Raw genomic sequence first — 25,700 nt, 5'->3', positions numbered from 1 at the left:
TGCAGATGTCAGCAGCCATCTTGCTCCAACACGTGAAAATAGATTTTGGTGAGGGAAGTAATTTATGCTTTATGGTCTGCTATCTATAAGCTCCTACCCCAAATAAATACCCTTTGTTAAAAAAAACAATTTCTGGTATTTTACATCAGTACCCCTTTCCCTGATTAATACACAGACCATTATATATTCTGCCATAGCCTACAGAATTGAGTGTGAGAGAGTATAAACTACAATGTAAACTATAACCCATGCTTAGTTGCAATGCATCAAAATCTGTTCATCAATTGTAATGAACTGTGGCACACTAGTGCAAGAAGTTGATAATGTTGGGAACAGTGGGAGGTGTAAGGAGTAGGGCATATGGGAATCTCTCATATTTTTTAATGTAACATTTTATGTAATCTAAGGATCTTTTAAAAATAAATTTAAAAAGGACACAAAGGCCTCTGAGCTGACTACAAAGGAGTATCCAGGGATCTACCATCCCCAGAAAGAGGAGAGAGAGGGGCACTGCCTAAGGCTGATAGCTTCTGACCCACAGTTCTGGTCTGCTGTGTCCCACCAGCCCTTCCAGGCTACCTTGGGACACTAAACAGGACTGGAGAAATCCAACATTCTCAATCTCCCTCTCTTATAGCTGGCACTGATTGTTGAGGATGTACCTTCCCAGAAAACAGGGAAGAGAGGGACAAGATCTAAGGCTGACTCGGGTTTTGACCCACAAATTTGGTCTGTTGTGTCCCACAGGCCCTTCCAGGCCAGGGAGGCCTTGCCATTGTTTGCCTTAGGAGGCTGCAAGAGAGTAAAGAAATCTGACCCTCTCAATCTCCTCTATGAACAGGGACTGATTGTTGAAGATGGAGAAGGGAGTGGAATTATTTCTTAGCCAGAAAATGGGAGGGGGCTGCCAGAGAAGGCTAGAGACTTTTTTTATAAGAAAGTTCAAATTACAAGGCTCTTAGGCTCCAGGTAGGACCCTTTCAGATTGATCCAGGCTGTGTTACAGCAAAAACACTCTAAACATGCATTGAACTGAGAGGACTGTCAAAGAGTGCCATCTGTTGGCAGAACTAGGTAGTACATATGAGAAAATAAAAAATAAATGAGGCATTTTCTGACCTTTATAGCTTTCCTCCCAAGGCCCTAGGAAGTAGGTCTGCAACCCATTACTGGGTGCAGAGCACACCTTTGAGCAACTAACAGGGACAAGCCTAATGATCCAGGTTGAATCAAGAATCAAAGAGCAACAGTAACACACAGCCTCCTGCCACTAAATCCCAACAAAAGACAAAGAAATTGAGCATCTGAGTAAACTACATACTAATCAGGTGCCTAGAATCAGCAAAAATTTATGAGCCAGAAGAAGAAAATGGAAGACATAACCCAGGAAAAGGAATATATCAAAGTCCCAGAAGAGATGCAGGATTTGAGAGAACTAATTAATAAGATGTGTACCAATTTCCAAAATTAAATTCATGAGTTGAAGGACAATATGGCTAAAGGGATGAATGACATCAAGAAGACGTTGAGCAAGCAAAAAACAGAATTTGAAATGTGGAACAGAAAAGCAACAGAGCTCATGGGAATGAAAGACACGATAGGTGACATCAAAAACACATTAAAGGTCTACAACAATTTCAGGCAGACTTGAAAGGACAGAAGAAAGTATAAGTGATACCAAAGACAGAACAGCTGAAACTGAAGAGAGAAAAGAACAGAGGGAGGAAAAAAATGGGGAAAAAAATTGAGCAGAGGCTCAGGGAGATGAATGACAACAGAAAACGGACAACAACATACATGTCATGGGAGTTCCAGAAAGAGAAGAGAAGGGAAAAGGATTAGAAATAATATTTAAGGGAATAGTAAAAATTTCCCAATGCTCACAAAAGGAATGACCCTGCATGTCTAAGAAGCCCACCTTATCCTAATCGGAATAAATCCAAATAGACATACTCCAAAAGATATATTATTCAGAATGTCAAAAGTCAAAGATAAAGAGAAAATTCTGAGAGCAGTAAGGCAAGCAAATCAACATATACAAGGGATGCCCAGTAATAGTATGGATTTCTCATCAGAAACCATGGAGGTAAGAAGACAGTGGTATGATGCAATAAGGAGACTGAAAGAGAAAAACTACCAGCCAAGAATTCTGCATCCAGCAAAACTGTCCTCCAAATATGAAGGTGAGTATAAAATATCCACAAACAGAAACTAAGAGAGTTTGTAAAAGAGAATCCAAATTGCAGGAAATAATAAGGAAGCCATAGAGCCTGAAAGAAAAAGAAGAGAAAGGCCTGGAGGAGAGTAGGGAAAAAAGAAGAGCAGAAAGGATAACCAAGAGAAAAAAGACACCAAAATATGACATGACACATGAAAACCAAAGAATAAAATGTAGGAAGTAAACAATGCATTTACAGTCCTATCATTGATTGTTAATGGATTAAATGCACCAAACAAAAGATATAGATTGACAGGATGGATAATAAACACATAAGCCATCCATATGCTGCTTACAAGAAACTCACCTTTGACTCACAGATACAAACCAGCTATAAGTAAAAAGTTGGAAAAAGATACTCCATGCAAATAGTAACCAAAAAAGAGCAGGGACAGCTATACTATTATTGGACAAAGCAGACTTGAAGTGAAAAAAAGTTATGAGTCAGAGAAGGCCATTATATATTAATTAAAAGGACAACCCACCAGGAAGATATATTTATGCACCTAACCATGGTGCCCCAAAATACATAAGACAAACTCTGTCAAAACTGAAGGGAGAAACAAGCATCTGTACAATAATCACTGGAGACTCTAATACACCACTCACATTATGAGACAGAACAACTGGACAGAAGATCAACAAGGAAACAGAGAACTTAACAATAAATGAGTTAGACATAATGACACACAGAATGCTGCATCCAAATCCAGCAGGTTATACATTCTTCTCACGTGCCCATGGACCCTTCACCAGGATACACCACATGTAGGGCACACTGTAGGTCTCAATACATATGAAAAGACTGAAATTATACAAAGCACCTTCTTAGATCATAATGGAATGAAATTGGAAATCAAGAATAGACAGGAAAAAGGTAACTTTGCAACTGTGTGGAGTCTAAACAACACACTCTTAAATGATCAGTAGATCAAAGAAGAAATTGCAAGTGAAATCAGTAAATGTATAGACAAATGAAAATGAGAACACAAATTATGAAAACTTAAGGGATACAGCAAAGCCAGTCTGGAGAGGGAAATTTATAGCCCTAAACACCTATATTAAAAAAGAAGAAAGCGCTAAACTCAAAGACTTAACTGAACACCTAGAGAAATTGGAAAAAGAACAGCAAACCAATCCTCAAAGAAAACAAAAGGAAAGAAATAATAAAGATTAGAGCAGAAATAAATGAAATTGAGAACAACAACAACAACAAAAAATAGATAAAATCAAAACCAAAAGTTGGTCCTTTGAGAAGATCAGTAAAATTGACAAATTGCTAGCAAGATTAACAAAGAAGAAAAATAGGCAAATAAATACAATCAGAAATGAAAGGAGGGAAGTAATGACTGACCCCACAGAAATAAAAAGAATCAAAAGACGATATTATGAGAAACTGTATGCCAACAATGACAACCTAGAAATGGGCAAATTCCTAGAAAGGCACAACCAACCTACACTGACACTACAAGAAATACAAGAATTAACAAACCAACCATATTTAAAGAGACTGAATCCATCATCAAACACCTCCCAACAAGGAAAAGCTCAGGGCCAGATGACTTCAGAGATAAATTCAACCAAACATTTCAAAAAGAATTAACAACAATCCTGTTTAAACTCTTCCAACATGATGAAGAGGAGGGAAAATTACCCCACTCTTTTTATGAAGCCAACATCTCCCTAACACCAAAGCCAGATAAAGACACTACACGGAAAGAAAAGTACAGACCAGTCTCTTCAATGAACACAGAGATGCAAAAATTCTCAACAAAATATTGACAAATTGAATCCAGCAGCATTATTGAAGACTTACACATCACGACCAAGGGGGATTTGTTCCTGATTGCAAGGTTAGCTCAACATAAAAAAAAAACCATCAACATAATACACCACATTAAAAAAAATTGAAGGGGAAAACGGACTTTGGCCCAGTGGTTAGGGCGTCCGTCTACCACATGGGAGGTCCGCGGTTCAAACCCCGGGCCTCCTTGACCCGTGTGGGGCTGGCCCATGCGTGGTGCTGATGCGCGCGGAGAGTGCCATGCCATGCAGGGGTGTCCCCCGCATGGGGGTGTCCCCCGCGCAAGGAGTGCGCCCCGTAAGGAGAGCCGCCCAGCGCGGAGGAGGGTGCAGCCTGCCCAGGAATGGCGCCGCCCACACTTCCCGTGCCGCTGACAACAGAAGCGGACAAAGAAACAAGACGCAGCAAAAAGACACAGAAAACAGACAACCGGGAGAGGGGAGGGGAATTAAATTTAAAAAAAAAAATTGAAGGGAAAAAACACATGGTGATCACAATAGACACAGGAAAGGCATTTGACAGAATCCAGCATTCTTTCTTGGTAAAAAAAACACTTCAAAAGGTATGAATAGAAGGAAAATGCCACAATATGATAAAAGGCATATATGAAAAACCCACAGCCAACATTGTACTCAGTGGGGAAAGGTTGAAAGCTTTCCATCTAAGATCAGGAACAAGACAAGGATGCTGGGAAACGGACTTTGGCCCAGTGGTTAGGGCGTCCGTCTACCATATGGGAGGTCCGCGGTTCAAACCCCGGGCCTCCTCGACCCGTGTGGAGCTGGCCATGTGCAGCGCTGATGCGCGCAAGGAGTGCCGTGCCACGCAAGGGTGTCCCCCGCGTGGGGGAGCCCCCACGCACAAGGAGTGCACCCGTGAGGAAAGCCGCCCAGCGTGAAAAGAAAGAGCAGCCTGCCCAGGAATGGCACCGCCCACACTTCCTGTGCCGCTGATGACAACAGAAGCAGACAAAGAAACAAAAGCAGGCAAAGAAACAAGACGCAACAAATAGACACCAAGAACAGACAACCAGGGGAGGGGGGGAAATTAAATAAATAAATAAATCTTTAAAAAAAAAAAAGACAAGGATGCCTACTATCATCATTGCTATTCAACATTGTACTACAAGTTCTAGCTAGAGTAATTAGAGAAGAAAAAAAATTAAAGGCATCCAAATAGGAAAAGGGGACATAAAACTTGCACTATCAGCAGATGACATGATCCTATGTTTAGGAAATTCTGAAATGTCTACAACAAAGCTACTTGACATAAGAAATGAGTTCAGCAAAGTGGCAGAATACAAGATCCACATGCAGAAATCACAGTTCTTGTACAGTAGTACTGCATAATCAGAGGAGAAATCAGGGGGAAATTCCATTTACAATAGCAACAAAAAGACTCAATATGTAGGCATCAACTTAGTCAAAGAAGTACAGGACCTAGATGCAGAAAACTACAAAACAGTGGTAAAAGAAATTTAAAATGACCTAAACAAATGGAATGACACTCTGTGTTCATGTACTCTAAGACTAAATATCATGAAGATGTCAATACAACCTAAACTGATTTATAGACTCATTGTAATACCAATAAAAATTCCAACAGCCTACTTGACAGAAATAGAAAAGGCAATTACCAAATTCATTTGGAAGGGAAAATGCACTCAAGTAACCAAAAGCATGCGCGCTTCTTTTTTAAGAAGAGCAACATGGGAGGAATTTCAATGTCAGACCTTGAAACATATTACAAAGCTACAGTGGCCAAAACAGCATGGCACTGGCATAAAGAGAGACTCATTGATCAGTATAATAGAATTTAGAGTCCAGAAATAACCCCCCACCTCCATGGTCAACTAGTTTTTCAGACACCCACCAAGTCCATGTTAATGGGGAAAAAGTCCCTTCAATAAATGGTGCTGGGAGACCTGGATATAACCAAAAGAATGGAATGGAACCCCTATCTTACATCCCATACAAGAATCAACTGAAAATGGATCAGAGACCTAGATATGAAAGCACCATAAAACTGCTTGAAGAAAATGTAGGGAAACATCTTAAAGACCTTGTGCTACATGGTGGTTTCTTGGACCTTACATCCAAAGCACACAAAACAAAAGAAAAAACGGATAAATGGGACCTCCTCAAAATTAAACACGTGTACACCTCACAGGACTTTGTCAAAAGGGTGAAAAGGCAGCTGCCTCAGCAGAAGGAAATACTTGGAAATCACATGTCCAATAAGGGATTAAGATCCATGATATGTAAAGAGATGTTACAACTCAAAAATAAAAAAAGACTCAATTAAATGCAAAAGACATGAATAGATATTTGTCCAAAGAAGAAATACAAATGGCAAGAAAACATGTGAAAAAATGTTCAATATGAGTAATGATTAGGGAAATGCAAATCATACCTAAGAGATATCTTTTCACACCTATCAGAATGGCCACAATTAAAAAGTCAGAGAACTACAAATGTTGGAGAGGATGTGGAGAGATAGGAACTCTTACTCACAATTGGTGGGAATGCAGAATGGTACAGCTCCTGTGGAGAACTGTTGGGCAGTTCCTAAAGAAGTTGAATATAGAGCAGTGGACTTGGCCTAGTGGTTAGGGCATCCATCTACCACATGGGAGTTCTGTGGTTCAAACCCCGGGCCTCCTCGACCCATGTGGAGCTGGCCCATGTGCAGTGCTGATGCACACAAGGAATGCCCTGTCACGCAGGGGTGTCCCCCACATAGGGGAGCCCCATGTGCAGGGAGTGCGCCCCGGAAGAAGAGCTGCCCAGTGCAAAAGAAAGTGCAGCCTGCCTAAGAATGGTGCTGCACACATGGAGATCTGACACAACAAGATGATGCAACAAAAAGAAACACAGATTCCCGTGCCGCTGACAACAGACGTGGACAAAGAAGACTATGCAGCAAATAGACACAGCAGACAACTGGGGCAGGGCGGGGATGAGGGGAGAGAAATGAATAAATAAAAATGCCAGTGACTCAGCACTATCACTATGGGTCTACACCCAGAATTGAAAGCAGTGATACAAATACACATCTGCACACTCATGTTCATAGCAGTGCTAGTCACAATGTCAAAAGCTGGAAAGAACCCAGGTGTCCATCAACTGACAAATGGATAAACAAACAGTGGTATAGTCCCACAATGGAATATTATGCAGTATTTAAGAAGAAATGGGCAAGCGGATTTGGCCAGACAGATAGGGCATCTGCCTACCACATAGAAGGTCCAAGGTTCAAACCCAGGGCCTCCTGATCCATGTGATGAACTGACCCATACACAGTGCTGATTTTCCCAAGGAGTGCTGTGGCACGCAGGGGTGTCCCCCGCATAAGGGAGCCCCACGTGCAAGGAGTGCACCCCATGAGGAGAGCCACCCAGCACAAAAGAAAGTGCAGCCTGCCCAGGAGTGGTGCCACACACATGGAGAGCTGACAGAACAAGATGATGCAACAAAATGAGGCACAGATTCTGGGTGTCGCTGACAAGAGTACCAGTGGAAACAAGAAGAACACACAGCAAATGGACACAGAGAGCAGGCAACTGGGGGTGGGGTGTGGAAGGGAAGAATAATAAATAAAAAATAAATCTTAAAAAAAAAAAAAGAAGTCCTAAAACATTTGACAACATCAATGAACCTGGAGGACATTATGTTGAGTGAAGCAAACCAGACACAAAAGGATAAATACAATAAATAGAGGATCGCTATGAACTAAATATATTATATAACATATTGTATGATTCCATTTACATAAAATGTAAATGTAAATCAATTTACAGAGGGGAAATAAAAGTATCTGTGCAAGAATAGCCAAAAAGGGGAGCTGTGAACAGCAGGAAGCACAGATGGAGAAGTGATGGATTTACTTTTTAAATTATTATTCAAATTAAGAAAATGCTCTAGTAATGATGGAGGTGATGAATGCACAACTATGTGATGCTGCCAAACACCACTGGTTGTGCGGTGAACTGTATGCTTTGTTGATACATATAGATAAAAATGATTTTTTAAAAAAAATGACAAACAGCACTTAAAAATGGGAAACTATGTAAATAACACTTTCACCAGAGAAGAAACATTCAATTCTTTTCAGCACTAGGGAAATACAAATTAAAATCTGCTATGACATCATATAGACATAGTAAAATGGCTAAAATCAAGAAAGATAATACCAACTGTTTAAGAAGATGTGGAAAACCGGGAGCCCTCATACATTTCTAGTTAGAATGCCAAAAGGTGCTACCACTTTGGGAAACATTTTGTCAGTTTCTTAAAAATATAAACTGGGAAACGGACTTGGCCCAGGGGTTAGGGCATCTGTCTACCACATGGGAGGTCCGCGGTTCAAACCCCAGGCCTCCTTGACCCGTGTGGAGCTGGCCCATGCGCAGTGCTGATGTGCACAAGGAGTGCCCTGCCACGCAGGGGTGTCTCCCGCATAGGGGAGCCCCACACGCAAGGAGTGCGCCCCACAAGGAGAGCTGCCCAGGGTGAAAGAAAGTGCAGCCTGCCCAGGAATGGCGCCACCCACACTTCCCCTCCCACTGACGACAACAGAAGTGGACAAAGAAACAAGATGCAGCAAATAGACACAGAGAACAGACAACCGGGGGAGGGGGGATTAAATAAATAAATACATCTTTAAATATATATATATATATAAACTTACATCATTGTTGCTAGTTCCACTCCGAGATATCTATCCAAGACAAATTGCTGTACCATGATTCCCACAGCAAGTTCTGGCCATCAAAACTGGGGAAAAAATACAAATGCCTATCAACCGGGGCTTGGATAAGAGAAGGTGGTACATCGTAAATAGCTCTGCAGCTCTAAGGAGGTAATTTCATTCAACTAACTTCCACAGAATAAACAAGTTATCCGTGTCTGGAAAAATGCCAAAGACTGAAGCAGGCCCCAGGCCCCCGGCCGCCCGCAGGCCCCGTGAAGGCAGCCCCCAACCGCACAGCGGGAGCTTTGGCGGCCGCGTGGGCCAGGCGCATCCTCAGCACAGCGCGGGGACCGCCGCTCGCCCGCTTTTCCGCGCTGCCGGCGGCGCCCGCAGCCCCGCGCCCCGCGCCCTGGCCCACCCCGCCGCCCCCGCACATGTACCGCACAGGTACCGAGCTCCGAGCCAGGAGCAGGCCTGCGTCTGAGAAGGCACCGTGCGCTCCGCCTGAGGGTTCCGGGCCGGCGCTTGCTGCCGGGCGCGGAGCCTCGGCCCGGCCCAAGCACCAGGACACCGCCGGACTGGAACCCCTGAGGGTCCGAAAGGTGCAGCCGGCGCGCCGCTTGCTGGGCGGGGCCTCAGGGGGCGGGGCTGAGCGGTGGGGAAAGCGTCTGCGCGGCCGGCAGCCGGGCTGAGCGCCCGCCACGCCCTTGCCAGGAGCCCCACCCCCCTGCCGCGGCCCGAGGCGGACCCGCGCATGTAGGGCTCCTGCGAGCTCCCGTCCCACTAGACTTCAGGGCCCCTACCTGCGTCCTCTGGGAGGAGGGTCTCCCCACCCCCGAGATCCGGCCAGCGCCTGGCAGCCACGTGGATCCCCCTGGCCAGGAATGGGGACGCCTCTTGGGAGGAGCTGCCAGCCACCACCCCCCACCCCCCACCCCCCACCCCCTGTTGTGAGATAAATATTCTTCTACATCACAGAAGACTGAAGCTCAGGGTGCAGCACAATAAAGGGCAGCAGGAGGTGCGCTGGGTGGGGGGGAACGGGGAATCTCATTGTAAACAGATGGTTACTGGCCCCTTTTCAACTAACAGGTCATGATTCTAGGACCCAAGATTATAAAAATAGTTAAAATGAACAGAATTATTGTAGTTTCCCAAGATACGCAGGATTTTAAAGTGGAAAATCTTCAAGGGAAATTAAGACCTATGAAATGCTATGGTTATAAGTGAATCAACACTTGGAATATTTTAGAGCAATACTTGGGACAAACTATCAGTAATTCATCTTTTAGGACTTGTGTAATCACTCCAAAGAGATTATTCCTGTAATGTCAAAAAACTATCATATAAATGGAAACTTTAAAAAAAATTTTTTATTTAATTGTCTTTTTTTACGCTACCTTGAGCACAAATGTTACATTAAAAATATGAGGTTCCCACCCCCCTAACCCCCCACTATACTATGCAAATAAAGAGAGACAGAATGAGGATTAATGGCTGGCAGGGGTTGAGGGGAGTGGGGAAGGTGGAGTAACTCCTTTTGGGTCTATGAGCTTTCCTTCAGAATGGATAAAAATGTTCTGAAATTAGATAAATTTTATGCACAACATACTGAATGTACTAAGTGCCACAGAATGTACTGTCAAAATCTTTAACTTTATGTTATGTCACTTTCACCTAACAAAAAATATACAGATAATGTGAAGTGGAGGAAAAAGAAACTCTCATAATTATAATGCTCTTATAGTGCTTGAAAGGAACACTTTCTTTCTACTATATCTCTCACCTGCACAGTTCTGAGTTGTCACCTGCTGATGGTAGAGTTCCATGCCATCCAAAAGGACAAGGTGTGCCTACATTGCAAAGGAACCACAAAAATCCTGACTGGTTCCTGTTCAAGGAATAGGTTTCTCTAGTTCTAAAAATGACTAAAAGCTAGGGTATTAAGTTAAACAAGTATTATCAACACAGACATACTCAAGATGAATTAGGAGGAAAAAGGAATTTTGCAATTGAGCAAGTCTCTTGCTAGACTTCATTACTAGTATCAATTAAAGCATTTTTTCTTTTCTGCTCTAGTACAGAACCTGGTCAGAGGGTTTTTCTCCTAGCTCACTTAAGCTTCCCCTCTTCTATTAGTGCCTTTGCAGGGTTCTCTCTGACCACATGAACCTTCCCTGCCATTCTTTATCTCCCATTTCTCCCCTCCTCCCTCCAGTTCCTCCTCCCCCTCCTCCCCCTCCTTCTCTTGCCTCTTCTCTCTCTTCTCTCAGGCTTTTCTAAACCACAAGAGGCCATGGCCTCATTTCCATTGTCATAGAACCCTCAAATCCCAAAGAACTGCAGAATCACTCATCAAAGTTGGCAAGTTTTTTATTTTACTTGTGTAGAAGACATGATCTTTTTTGGTTATTGTTAGCATGGAGTATCTTTTTCAAAGATTTCACTTTCAGGCAGTTTTTATCCCTGGATCTAAGGTGAGTCTCTTGTAGGCAGCACAGGGATGGCTCATGTTTTTCCATCCATTCTGTCAGCCTGTATCTTTTTTTTTAAGATTTATTTTATTTATTCCTATCCTCTTACCCCTCCATTGTCTGCTCTCTGTGTCCATGTGCTGTGTGTTTTTCTGTGTCTGCTTGCATTATCTGGCAGCACTGGGAAACTGTCTTTTTTTGTTGTTCCATCATCTTGCTGTGTCAGCTCTCCATGTGCAGTGCCACTCCTGGGTGAGCTGCACCTTTTTTTCACATAGGGCAGCTCTCCTTGTGGGGTGCACTCCTTACACATAAGGCACCGCTATGCAGGGGCATCCCTGCATGGCAGAGCACTCCTTGAGTGCAGCAACACTGCACGTGGGCCAGCTTACCACACAGGTCAGGAGGCCCTGGGGATTGAACCCTGGGCCCTCCATGTGGTAGATGGATTCTCTAGCAGGTGAACCATGTCTGCTTCCCAGCCTATATCTTTTGACTGGGGAGTTTAATCTATTCACATTCAATGTTATTACTGTAAATGCATTATTTACTTCTATCATTTTATTCTTTGGTTTTCATATGTCATGTCTTATTTCTGTCTGTATTTTCACTCTCTTGATTATCCTTTCTGCTATTCTTTCTTTTATAATCTCTTCCAAACCTCTGTCTCCTGTCTTTTTCTGTCAGGTGGTAAGGTCTCCTTTAATATTTCCTACAAAATGGAATCATTTTTATGAATTCTCTTAATTTCTGTTTTCTTTGTATTTTAAATGCACCTTTCATATTTGAAGGCCAATTTTGGTGGATAAAGATTTCTCAGCTGGCAGTTTTTCTCTTTTAGTATCCTAATTACATCATGCCATTGTCTTCTCTTCTTCAAGTACTGATGAGAAATCCACAAAAAAATCTTTCTGGGCATCCATTGTATGTGATAGTTTGCTTCTCCATTGCTGTTGTCAGAATTTTCTCTTTATCTTTGACATTTGGCAATTGGAGTAGTCCTGTTAGACCTACTATGAATCTGAATAGACCTGTTGAAGTAGGTCTATTCACATTTATTCTGATTGGGGTACACTGTGCTTCCTGGACATGCAAGGTCATTACTTTCATAAGGGTTGGGAAATTTTCAGCTCTTATTACCTCAGATACTCTTTCTACTCCTTTCCCTTCTCTTCCCCTTCTGGAACTGACATGACATGCATGTGGTTGTGTTTTCTGTTATCACTCAACTCCCTGAGCCCTTGCTCAATTTTTCACATTCTTTTCTCTTTCTGTTCTTTTCTTTCTTCCATTTCTGCTGTTCTGTCTTCTGCATCACTTATTGTTTCTTCTGTCATTTCAAACTTGCTGTTGTATGCCTCTAATGTTTTGTTGTTGTTTTGTTTGTTTCCTCTTAAAGAGGTACTGACAATTGAACCCAGGACCTTGTGCATTGTAAGCAGATGCCCAACCACTGAGCTACATCTGCTCTGCAGTGAGAGTTCATTTTTTCATTTGTTGTTTTTATTAGGTGCCAGGGATCAAACCTGGGACCTTGTACATGAAAAGTAGATCCTCAACCACGTGAGCTACAACTGCTGCCCTCTAATTTGTTTTTTATCCCACTATTGTGTCTTTCTTTACCCTGAGTTCTGTTACTTTTCTTTTTTTTTTTAAGAGCCTTTTTGTAATGAATAATTTTATTGTTGTGGGTGAGTTTGTTCAGTCCTCAAGCCTCCTAATTCCTGTCTTTACTGTCTTTTTTTTAATTATTTATTTATTTATTTTTAAATTTACATTAAAAAAAATATGAGGTCCCATTCAACCCCACCGCCCCCCCCCACTCCCCCCACAGCAACACTCTCTCCCATCATCATGACACATCCATTGCACCTGGTAAAGTTCATCTCTGAGCATCACTGCACCCCTTAGTCAATGGTCCACATCATAGCCCAGCCTCTCTCACGTTCCATCCAGTGGGCCCTGGGGGGATCTACAGTGTCCCGTAATTGTCCATGAAGCACTATCCAGGACAACTCCACGTCCCGAAAATGCCTCTGCATCTCATCTCTTCCTCCCGTTCCCCACACCCAGCAGCCCCCATGGCTACCGTTCCCACACCCATTCCACATTTTCTCTGTGGACATTGGATTGGTTGTGTCCATTGCACACCTATGTCAAGTGAGGGCTTAGATTCCACATGGGTACTGGATGCACTCCTCCCGCTTCTAGTTGTAGACACTCTAGGCTCCATGTTGTGGTGGTTGACCTTCTTCAACTCCATGTTAGCTGAGTGGAGTAAGTCCAATAAATCAAAGTGTAGGAGCTGAAGTCTGTTGAGGCTCTGGGCCTGGGTGTCATATTATCAGTCCAGAGATTCAAATCCCCTACATATATCTCAAACCCAGCACCAACTACAATTCCAATAAAGTGTTACTTTTCTATTCAGGCTTCCAAATTCTTCTTTGTGCTCACTTGTCTTCTTGATATCTTTTATCTTTTTATCCATATCATCTTTCAATTCATTAATTTGATTTTGGAAGTTTGTATGCATCTCCTTGGTTAGTTGTCTGAAATCCTGTGTCTCTTCTGGGGACTTTGATAGATTCCTTTTCTTGGGTCATTTCTTCTCTTTTCTCAGAATGACTTGTAACTTTTTCCTGATGTCTAGGCATCTGATTTGAATCGTGAGTTTACTCAGATGCTCACTTTCCTTTCATAGGGATTTAGCGGCAGGAGGCTGTGTGTTACTGGTGTCCTTGATTCTTGGTTCAACTTGTTCTGGGTCTTAGGATAGTCCCTGTTAGTTGCTCAGATCTGGGCCCTGAGTAATGTGTTGCAGACCTGCTTCCTAGGCCCTTGGGGAGGGAGACTGTAAAGACCAGAAAATGCCTCTCTTGCTTATTTGTGCTCCTTATATGCTTTTCCTTGGTCCAGCCATGGCACTCTTTGTCAGCCTTCTCAATTCAAAGCCTGGTCAGAGTGTGTTTACATCCACCAGACCAGATCACAGTGATAGAGGATCCTGCCTGGAGGCTAAGAGCCCCCTAATTCAAACAGTCATTCCTGGTCTATAGAGAGGGCAATTAGTCCCCTGCTGGCTCCCAGACAAACAATAGCAGGGCCCCACCCAGGCTGCAGGAGCTCAAGGGCACAGCAGACCAAAGTTGTGGGTCAAAAGCAGCCAGCCTTAGGCTTTGTTGCTCTCTCCTCACTTCTGGGAGGTGGGTCCCCCTTTGTAGCCATTGGCCCTGAGGCCTGAGAATTCAAAGTGTCTATATGGTGGGGGTGGATACTGGAAACTGCAGCATGTACTCATAGTTTTGCCACCATGGTTCTTTTCCATTGCCCCTCTATCTCCTGGGTGGTGTCCAGGCTTCCGCTGGGGTCCTGACCCCTAGAAGTTTCTTTCCAGGCCATTTCTGCCTGTCCTCTAGCTATTTTTCTGGAAGAGAAGAGAGTCCTCTGTCTTGCTAATCTGCCATCTTCCCAGAAGAATCATTGTAAAGTAATAGAAGCCATTTGAGTTCACAAGATTTCAATAAAGATAATAATAATGAATATGTATTCAGACTATTTGTACCCCATCTTTCCATAATGGTTTTTTAGTATATGCACAAACACATATTTATAGAAATAATTATAAAATTCTCTTGAAACTAAAGCACTAAAGAAGTTAAAGCCATAAAGAAGGCAAAAGTAAACATTCTCACAAAGAGAGTTAATACAAATTGCATCAAATTTGACTGAATTAGTGTTCAGGGCAAAGTGAGAATTGTGGACATTTGAAATACTGATTTCCAAAGTGATTTTTCACTTAATGATTTTTTGATTGCTTTCTGGGTCCCATTGGAAAGGTGAGTTGTCAGAGGGAATCTTTGGTGTTGGGGATTGCATAATGTCCCCCACAAAAGGTATGTTCAGGTTCCAACCCCTGGTCTGTGGGTGGGAACACTTTTGTAAATAGGACCTTTGAATATATGGGCCTTAAATCCAGTGTCGCTAAAGTCCTTATAAGCAAAGCAAATGGATGTGGAAAGGAAGCTCTGGGAGCAGCCTGAAGCTGGAAGTCAACAGAACCCAGAAGAGAAAGGAGAAGATGCAGCCATATGCATCAGCACATGACAGAAAAGCCAAGGAGCACCAACATGGCTGGTGAGTTCTAAGTACTGACTCTGGGAGGAAGCAAGCCTTCTGGCCTCTGAAACCTTGAGTCTGTAAATCCCTGTTGGTAAGCCAACCCATTATATGGAATCCATTACAGCAGTGAGGAAATTAATGCAGGAGTCATGGAGGAAACTGAGAGTACACAGTTCTGACCCTCAGCCCCTTCCATCAGGGCAGCCATGCTTTTATCATTTTTGTTAAATATTTCTCAGGCTAAAAAGCAATTACATATTTGTTTTTCACAGAGAAGGAAACATACCATTCTTAAGAAAAAGTTTTCCTGATGCAAGAATGCTGAAAGTGATAGCTTTTACAGGGATAATTAAATAACATATAACTGTTATTAGAGACAATTAATAAAAAAGAACAATAATAAAAAAGATAACTTTTTTTTTTTAGCAAATAAGAACCCTTTCTTGGTAAATAAAAAACAAAACTATAATTTAAAGACATTGTGGCAGGAGGTTAAACTGTGCTCCAGGCATATAATATTTTAGTGGTCAGTGGAGAATGAAGAAGCCAATATATATGACTTACGTCAAGGATTCTGAACCTTTCAATTATTGAATTCATTACAGTCTCCCAACAGAAAGGTTCGATCTTTATTGTACATGAAAATCTTGTAGGAAACATATTTAAAATACTATTTTCTATACCTTATACTCAGATATTTTTATCTGTGATTTGGTGTGGAGAACCAGAAATCTGCATTTTATTTAAAATATATTAGTTTTCTTGATTAGATACATGAACATAATGAAAAATATCTATCTAGAATAATCTCACAATCACTACTGTCCCATAAGCCTAGTTTACTCTTTCAAATTATTATTATTATGAATTTCTTAACTCTATCCAGAAAGTTTGCCCTAAGGTAAGAATTCATTTTAAACACAACCCTTTTTTCCTACTATTATATGTATTGGATGTTTTGAATTGTACCACATTGATTGCATTCCTTTTCCTATATGGATATATTGTCATTTCCTTTTCCTGTGTTTTCCATGGGGTTAAAATGCAACATCCTTAATATATAAAATCATGTTTCATTTGGTACCAACTTAACTTTCATGACATGTACATATACTTTACCTATACCGCTACAAACAGAGAGGGAGATTTCATAACAATAAAAGGATCAACCTAAAGGAAAGATATGACATCTGTAAATATATGCTCATTTAACACCTAAGATTCCATTTAATACCTAAAGTAAAAAAAAAATTTGACTCCTATCTGAGGGATATCCCTGTCAAGGGGGGGAGGGGGAAGCTTGTTTTCGATTGATCTGCCAAACTCAGATCCTTACACTATGCTCCAAAATTCAGAGCACTTATCCTGACTGTTTTAATCATACGTTTACAAAGTTTGGGCCACCAAGAGCATGTTCTCCCCCTGAATGTAAAGCATATACTAGTTGATATCCAATGATTGTTTTGGAGTGTATGAACAAATGAATGACTGAATGAATGGATGGCTCACCAGGCAGAGGTGAAGAAATAGGAGAGTAGAGCATATTGTCAGAACTTTAGGTTTTCCCAAATGCTTTTGGTAACATTTCCCAAACTGAATACCTTCAGATGTTAGTAGCTATTCAGTGAAAAACAGGAGTTCAGCACTCAAACTTTATCTTCTCTGTTCCTTATTTGGATATCCTCAATGCCCATTACTGTGTTTATTTTTTTAAATATACTTTTAAATTTTAAAAAAAGATACTTAGACCACATAAATGTTACAAAAAATATAGAGGGTATTCTGATATGACCCACTCCGAACCCTTTCCACATTTTCCCACATTAACAACATCCTCCATTAGTGTGGTACATTTATTACAATTGATGAGCACATTTTGGAACATTGCTGCTAAAGTATATTACAGTTTACATTATAGTTTACACTCTCTGCCCATCACTGTGTTTAAGTTCATTTCCCCATGTTCACAAACTTATTAGACCAGAATTTTATTAATATCTGAAAGAAGTGTTCCTTGGAACACTGTTTAGAATATGCTGACCTTTAGTGTAAGATAATTCTGTTGGGGGATTCACAGATGAGTTGTAGAGGTGGATAATGTCTAGTTTGGAGATTTCTGTTCTAAAATGCTGGATTTGAATTTTATTATGCAAACTATATAAATAATTGAATAGTTTTAGATAAGAAATATTTTGAATTTTATACCTGTCCTAGCTGCAGTGTAGAAGATAAATTGGAAGGAGGATGGACCAGAAGCAGAGAAAATATTTGGAGGCTTGTGACAATAATCCAGGCTATCAGTGATGAAATAATGGACTAAGTCTACAGTGAGAAATGAGGAGGTGGTGTGGAATCGAGAAGATATATTTAGGAAATAGTATTGACACATCTTCAGACTAATATTATTTCAGAATGATAGAGTGGGAAATATAAAGGAAATCATCTGGTTTCTGGCTTAGAGAATTGGGCAGGAGGTGGTGGCATTCATACTGAAAAAGAAAATGGTTTAGACCTGTGGAGTAACAGCCTTAGTTTGAGAGATTTATGAAAGACAAGTGAGAAATTCACATGTGGGACTCAGGAGAGAGAACTGGGCTAGATATGAAAAGTTAAGAGTCCTTGGCCTCCTCCTTGAAACAGTAGGTTTGGATGTGGTCATTGAATAGACTACGGTGAATGAGAAGGAAAGTGAGAAGATTGAACCTTGTGGAGCATCAATATGTAAATGGGGAGTGGGGCAAGATGGTGGCTGAGTGAGTGCACCTGACAATCTCTCCTGCAAAGAAGCAGCTGGGCAGCATTGGAAATTCTTCGGGACCAGGCTGTTTCAGGATTTTGCAGGGCAGGAGATGTCTGGACATTGATTTGGTGGGAAGGTAACAGAGAAAATTCATATATAAGATAAAATTGAGGCTCTATTACATGGAGGTGGGGACTGCATGTGGGACACTCCCTCCTGGGGTGGGTGGAGCTGTGGCACTGGTGCTGCAGTGGTGATTCCTGGAGGCTCTGTGGTACTGGGGAATTCATAAGCCCTGAGTGCGCTATTGGGAGCTAACAGGGCAGGAGGCCTTCGAAGACCGATTTGGGGAGACAGACAGGAGTTTTATTGTGAGGCAGGGATTTTTGATTGCAGACACAAATAATAGCACTTCTGGCTAGAGCCCCGCCCCCAAGGCCAGTCTGAAGTGGCTTAAATTGCTCACAATAAAGAGACATCACCAGGAGGCTGTTTCAGGGACTGGCAGGGTGGGAGACGTCTGGAAGCCGATTAGGGGAATATTTTGTGAAGTGTGGGAATTTCGGTTTTGGACTCTGATATCAGTGTTTCTGGCTGGAGCCCCGCCCCCTGGGCCTGGCTACTGATCTGCAGCATCATTAAATTGGCTGTAGTGTAGAGGCGCCCCCAGGTGGCCATTTCGAGGGCTTACAGGGTGGGAGGTGTCCTGAAGTTGAATTGGTGATACAGCCACAGAAGAGACCCAAGTGAGAGGGTGAATTGTGGGGTTCTGACACATAGGTCAGAGTTTGTGGATGTGACCTCCCCCATAGGGCTGGCTGGTCCTATCCCAGCTGCTGGGATCCCTGAAGGCTGTGTTGCACTGCGGTGCTCCCAGGCTCCCTGTTAACCAGATTTGAGGTTGCCAGGTCTGAATCCCCTAAACCCTGGTGGCCCAGACCCCAGAGACTCACACCTCTTGAGTCTGCAATATCACAGATTTTCCATCCCTGAATCCATCACGCCCTGAGGTCCATCAGAGGTCCTTGAATGTCCTAGGCCTCAACATTTGCGTTTTTCTTTTTTGTTTTTGTTTTGTTTTGTTTAGTTTATTTTTATTTTATTTTTTATTGTCCTGATTGCTAACATTGCATTATCTCCTAGTATTTTCTCCCATCGTATCCCCCAAAGTCTTTTTTTTTTTAGTTATTTAGGGGAGTTTTTGTTGTTGCTGTTGTGGTTGTTCTCTATCTTTTTTTCTTTTCCTTACTTGTTCCCCTCCCTTTACCCACCCCCTTATTCTTTCTTTCTTCTCTTTTTTTTTCTCTCTTGTCCCTCATTTTCTTCTTATTTTATTTTATCTTAAGTGTAAAATAGGTGCTGCAGGAAACACCTCACTTTTGCTGGGTTTCCTCATCCTCTGTTGCCTCATTTCTGTGTGAATTGATTTTGGTTAACTACACTATCCCCTTTCCCCTGCATCTTGATATTATCCATCATCTACTGTCTCTCCTATATTCCACCTCCCTTTCTTTGATCCCCAAATTGTCTAACTCTTAATTTCTAGTACCTTTGTTTTGTTTTCTCTCTTTTATCCACTCTTGAAACTACTGCCTTTCTTTTCTCTTTCCCTCTCTCATGAAAACACTAGGTTTTTAATTCATACCATATTCCTCCCATGTTCAGTCGACTACCTCATTATAGATACTTTACCTACTGCTATAACTCTACACAACTTACATGAATCTAATATCCATCCTCCCAGATATCATATTGTTGCTCTGTTAACATTTATTACCAATAATACTTTACACAATTTCCTTGCTTACACAATTGCCTTTTCCTGGCCCTAATAGTTTCCTAAAGTGAACTCAGCCAGCAATAAGAAATTAGAATAAGAAGAACAAAGTGACAAAGAGAAGATATACACTTATGCAAAAACAAGACCTAATTAATCCCCAGGACTAGACAAAGAAGTTAAGGAAGTGATTAAACCCATGAAGATAAAATGATGACCAGACAGCAACAAAAATCTACAAACCAAACCAGTAATCAGGAAAACATGGCTGAATCCAATGAACAAACTAAAAACCAGGAAGGGGAGCAGAACTTCACACAAGTAATTAAAGATCTCAGAACACATATCACAGACAAATTTAATGAAGAGGTTAACAATATGAAGACAACACTTGGAGGGGAAATTGCAGACATATGCAAAAAGATAACAGATATGATGGGAATGAACACCACAGTTCAAGAAATCAAAAATACACTTGCAGCAAATAACAGCATATTAGAAGAGGCAGAGCAGAGAATTAGTGATGTGGAAGACAGTACATCAGAAATCAAACAGATAGTAGAAGGGGTCGATAAAAAGATAGAAAAAATCCAGCTAGGATTTAGGGACCTGAATGACATTGAAAAACACACAAACATACGTATTATAGGCATCCCAGAAGGAGAAGAGAAAGGAAAGGGGTCAGAAGGAGTGTTGCAGGAAATAATGGCTGAAAACTTCCCAAATCTACTGAAAGAGATGGATGTACATATCCAAGAAGCACAGTGCACCCCAAACATCATAAACCCCAACAGGCCCACCCCAAGACATATACTTGTCAAATTATCCAATGCCCAAAACAAAGAGAAAATTCTAAAAGCAGCAAGAGAAAAGAAAACCATCACATACAAGGGAAGCTCCATAAGATTAAGTGCTGATTTCTCACCTGAAACCATGGAGGCAAGAAGGCAGTGGTATGATATAGTCAAGGTACTAAAATGTTGTGGGCGATTAAGGCAGCATGCATAGAATCTACCTTTCAGCAATGCTGGTAACATGGCCGCCCGAACTGATACAACAATAGCTTAGGTCACCCTCCCCCCTTCTTTACACAACCAGTTCCCGCCAAAAGTTCTTACCTCAAATCTGCCTCTTGCCCTAGCAACAGCAGCGGCCAATCCCAGACTGCCACCTATCCTTACCCACCCCCCCTTCTCCCTAGAGTATATATGCTCAGTCCCCTCAATAAAGTTTTGCAGCTTGATTACAATACTGTCTTGCTGTCATTCCTTGTGTCTCTCTTGTCCCATACCATTCTTATCCTCCTAGGATCCGGAGCTCCCATTGATCGTCCCACTGGCCGGGACAAACTGGCGCCCAACGTGGGGCCCAAAACCTCTGAGGGATAGAACACTGCACTAAAGAAGAGAGCGCTCTCACTCACCGCACCCGGGATCGCCATGAGGGAACTCGCTCGTGAGACAGATCCGTCACCCGAGATCGCCACGGGGGACTCGCTCGTGAGACAGATCCATTGAGAAATCACCCAGTGTCAGCAAAAGAAGAAAGAAAGAAAAAAAAGAAAAAAGTGAAAAGGTAGGCTCCCCCTCCCCCACCATGGACAAGGAACTTCCCATATATAGTTTATATATGAAACAATTGAAAGAGGCACTCAAGGCATGAGGAACTAGAGTTAAGAAAAAGGATCTTGCGGTCACCCCCTCGGGCTGAAGTGTGGTTTGCTGGCCTGGCGGGGGAGCAGCCGCGGCAGGCCAAGCCGCTGCCCCCATAATAGGGTGGCTGGTCGGACTCACCGCCACCCCTGAATGAAGCTCGGCATGGGCGCAGAGTGCCCTCGGGTCTCCCCTTCTCGGCAGCCATGCTTCCGCGGCCGCCCCTTCTCCCAGATGGCGCCACCCGATGCTGTGGGGCGGCACCCTTCTTCTTCCCTCTCCCTGCGCAGGCGCAGGGCAAGAAAATTCCAGTCTGACCTTTTCCCTCCCCCGACAGCAGCAACAGCCAGGCGTGGGTGGAGAAATCCAGTCTGCCCATTTCCCCTCCCATGACAGCAGCAACAGCCAGGTGTGGGCGGAAAAATCCAGTCTGCCCTTTTCCCTCCCCCCGGCGGCGGCAACAGCCAGGCGTGGGCGGGAAACTCAAGTCTGCCCTCCACCCCAGCGGCGGGTGGCCACCGGTCCCTAAACCCTGCCCCTTCCCCCAGCAAACAGCAACAGCCAATCCCTAACCACCACCCCTCCCCCATCCGGTACCCGCCCACTGACCTTTCACCGGCAACCAATCGAGAACGGGGCATGCTTCGACCAGTCAGCATTCCCAGCCCCTATGGGACTGTTGCCTCTCCCTCAGTAAAGTGGACTTGCGTGTTTTACCTTGTCTCCGCGGTAGTTTTTCTGCCGTGCGCCCTCCAGTCCTGAGAGCCCCCGACAAGGGCCTGGCCTCCCTTGTCCCCAGTTCGTCGCCCTGCTTCTCCGGGCGACCCCTTCATCGCCTGCTTCTCCGGGCGACCCCTTCGTCGCCGGCTTCGCCGGGTGACCCCATCAGCCGAACCGCGCAACCCCTTGTGAGACCGATCCATCGTCTGCTGCCGGACCGACCCCTCGTCCCAAGTGGGACCGACCCCTCATCCCAAGCGGGACCGACCCCCTCGTCCAGAGCTGGACCGACCCCTTGTCCACAGCCAGACCCCACCTCCTACCGACCAAGCAAACCGTCGCAGGATCTCACATGCTTTTTTGAATTTTTGTTAAAAACCTGCCCTTGGCTCCCTCTAGAAGGTACCATAGATCATAAGTGTTGGAAAAGGGTCGGAGACTGCCTACAAGACTATTACAAAACTTTTGGGCCAGAAAAAGTCCCAGTTACATTTCTTACTGGAGTCTTATTTCTGAAACCATAAAAGTCCATTTTTCTGCTCCAGACATTCAAGAACTTTGCAAAAAGGGAAAGGAAGCTTTGAAGGAGCACTCTTGTCCCACTTCAGCATGCAGCTCAGTAATAATTAATATGCCTGAAAGCCCCCTTAACAAAAACCCCAACGAAAGTAGGCCAAATACCCCAACCAGTCAAGCTAGTCTATTGCCCGATCAAGCCAATTGTTTGGAAAAGACCCCGATTCCCTTATCGTTCCATACACTCAGGATCAAATCCATTGGCTCTCCCAAACCAACAATGAATGGGCTATTGCATGCTTTTCATTTCCAGGCAATATTGATAACTACTACCCTGGCGATCCATTAATTCAGTTCGCCAAAATCCATCAATTCACCTTCCCTAAAGTCACTAAAACAAAACCCATAGACTCGGCCACCTTAGTCTTTACTGATGGATCAGCTAATGGGACTGCAGCTTACGTCATTCAGGGTCAAGCCTTTTCCGTGCATTTCTCCCTATACTTCAGCCCAACTTGTCGAGCTCTACGCAGTCCTGCAAGTTTTTTTCCCACCTTCAAAACCAACCTTTTAATTTATACACTGATAGTGCATATATAGCCCAGTCTATACCGCTATTAGAAACCACTCCATTTATCAAGTCCTCCTCCACTGCAGTCCCCTTATTCTCACAGCTGCAAAAACTAATTCTCAAACGACAGCACCCCTTCTTCATAGGGCATCTCTGTGCCCACCAAAGTCTACCAGGCCCTCTTGCAGAAGGCAATGCATTAGCAGACGCTGCCACTCAGCTAATATGTCCCAATCTTTGCAACTCTTTTACCTTAGCTTCCCAAGCCCATGCACAACATCACTTAAATGCAAACACTCTCCAACTAAAATTCAATATTACTAGAGAACAAGCAAGGGAAATAGTTAAAACCTGCAAAAATTTGTGTAACCCAATTGCCAGGCCCTCACCTAGGAGTCAACCCAAGAGGACTTATCCCAAACGAAATCTGGCAAATGGATATCACCCATTTTGCCAGTTTTGGGCAACTCAAATATATTCATGTTTGCGTTGACACATACAGTGGATTTATTTTAGCTAGCCTACAATCAGGAGAAGCTTCAAAACACGTTATCTCTCATTTACTACATTGTTTCACTATTCTAGGCCAGCCTCAGCTCATTAAAACAGACAATGGACCTGGATACACTGGAAAAATTTTTCAAACCTTCTGTCAAAAATTACAAATCGTACATAATACCATACAACCCTCAGGGCCAAGGAATAGTAGAACGAGCACATCGCACCCTAAAAAATGCCTTGTGCCGTCTAGCTGATAGCACTCTCGATCTCACAAAACAATGCCCCCGAGATCTTTTACATCATGCTCTCTTTGTCCTCAACTTCCTAACTCTGGATCAAGAAGGGCACTCTGCAGCCGATAGGCACTGGCATCCCAAAACACAAATGCAAGAAGCCACCGTTATGTGGCGCAAACCCCTCAACATCGAAATGGAATGGGCCTGACCCCGTTATCATCTGGGGGCGAGGCTCTGCTTGCATATATGACCAAGAAAAAAGAAGGCCCTCTCTGGCTTCCTGAAAGATTAATAAGACATGTTAATCCTCCACTATCGGAAAAAAAAACCCTCTCCCCTTTAACAACAACCTTTCCAGGGAACAAATCCCCTCCCTGAGAAAAGAAATTTTTTTTTTTCTCTTCCAGCACGTCGCCAACAAAAAAACCGCCAACCTTGCTGTAACCTGCACGGAGAAACCTCATTGGATTTCAAGTTCCACGCAGAGAATCCACATACAGCCTGCAACTTAAAGAAGCTCAGCGTACAGGTTTGCTCCATCACTAAAGCCACATGAATTATTGCCACAATAACTATTGGGCTCCTGCCAATTGGCTTTTTGGCATTGCTGTTTGCAGCCGGATTAGCAACCGTTGCCCCAAAAGATTGGAACCTGCTAGAAAAAACCCTTCTTGCCGTAACGTATTTGTGCATTGTAGGGTGCTTCACCCTGCTAGCTTGCCTTCCTTAAACACCTACAGCCCTTGGTAACATGGCCTTATTAAGCCCACTGCCATTTAAGGCTGTCGCCCTACATTTTTTCCTGCAAAGTGTGTTCAATAACCTAAGCACCACTTCCCTTGAAACTAACCCCCACCAGCCTTGGAATTGGTCCCTAATACGATGGGAAGATTCAAAAATTGTAAATTCCACCATTACCGCGGGGGCACCTTCCTTTATCTTTAATGTCACTACCCTGTTTCTCCCTGGCACTTTCCCCAATGCCAATAGCAGCTCCAGTAGTTCCCGTAGAGGAGGCCGCGCTGGTGTACGCCAAAATCTTAACCTCAGCCAGGTCTACATGTGCCCAGCCTCAAATCCTGGAAAAACCTATTGCAACGCCCCCAATCAATACTATTGTGCATACTGGGGGTGTGAAACATTAGCCACTGATTGGAAACCTAGTACCACCGATCAATATCTTACCCTAACACGGAACTCCCCCTCACTGCAAACCTTCTTCCACTGATGGGCTCGGCCGCACTACCCCAGGGACCTGCATAGGATTAAATATCACTGTACAGCTCCCCAATAACCTTGCTTGGACAATTGGTCAAACCTGGGGTATCAGGCTCTATGTATCAGGGACTAACCCAGGGAGTCTTATCATGATAAAAAAGGAAGCAGTATGGCAACCATCAATCGCCATTGGGTCAAATATAGTGCTCGCTCCCCCTCCTCGCCAAGCTTCATCCCCATCCCCTCAAATCGCAACTACCCCTCCTCACAAACCCACCAATCAAATCATTTCAACCCATTCTTCCTTTGCTACCAGCCTAACACTGTTGCCCTCAAAAACTTCCATGGAGCCTAAACCAACTTTTTTTTTTTAAAGATTTATTTATTTATTTAATTCCCCCCTTCCCCCAGTTGTTTGTTCTCTTTGTCTATTTGCTGTATCTTGCTTCTGTTGTCATCAGA

The 25,700-nt window shown here is 43.2% G+C and overlaps 1 long non-coding RNA gene across 3 annotated transcripts in view; it reads right to left on the bottom strand.

The window, feature by feature from the left end:
* The window catches only part of LOC131277642 (uncharacterized), a 56,047-nt gene extending 34,348 nt beyond the window's left edge, over window positions 1-21,699 (bottom strand). The window contains exons 1-2 of one of the 3 annotated variants that reach the window (XR_009184780.2): window positions 21,618-21,699; window positions 8,712-8,797 (exon numbers count right to left, since the gene is read on the bottom strand). This is a non-coding gene — a long non-coding RNA (uncharacterized lncRNA). Of the gene's footprint in view, window positions 1-8,711; window positions 8,798-21,247; window positions 21,391-21,617 lie in introns of those variants that run through there. The other 2 variants (XR_011648208.1, XR_009184779.1) reach the window with 2 other exon arrangements.
* Window positions 21,700-25,700: the final 4,001 nt, after the last annotated feature.

This window comes from Dasypus novemcinctus, unplaced genomic scaffold, assembly GCF_030445035.2.
Source record: "Dasypus novemcinctus isolate mDasNov1 unplaced genomic scaffold, mDasNov1.1.hap2 scaffold_214, whole genome shotgun sequence".
Taxonomy (NCBI): Eukaryota; Metazoa; Chordata; class Mammalia; order Cingulata; family Dasypodidae; genus Dasypus; species Dasypus novemcinctus.
Note: the sequence above shows the minus strand (reverse complement) of the source record. Positions and strands in the feature narration are given on the sequence as shown.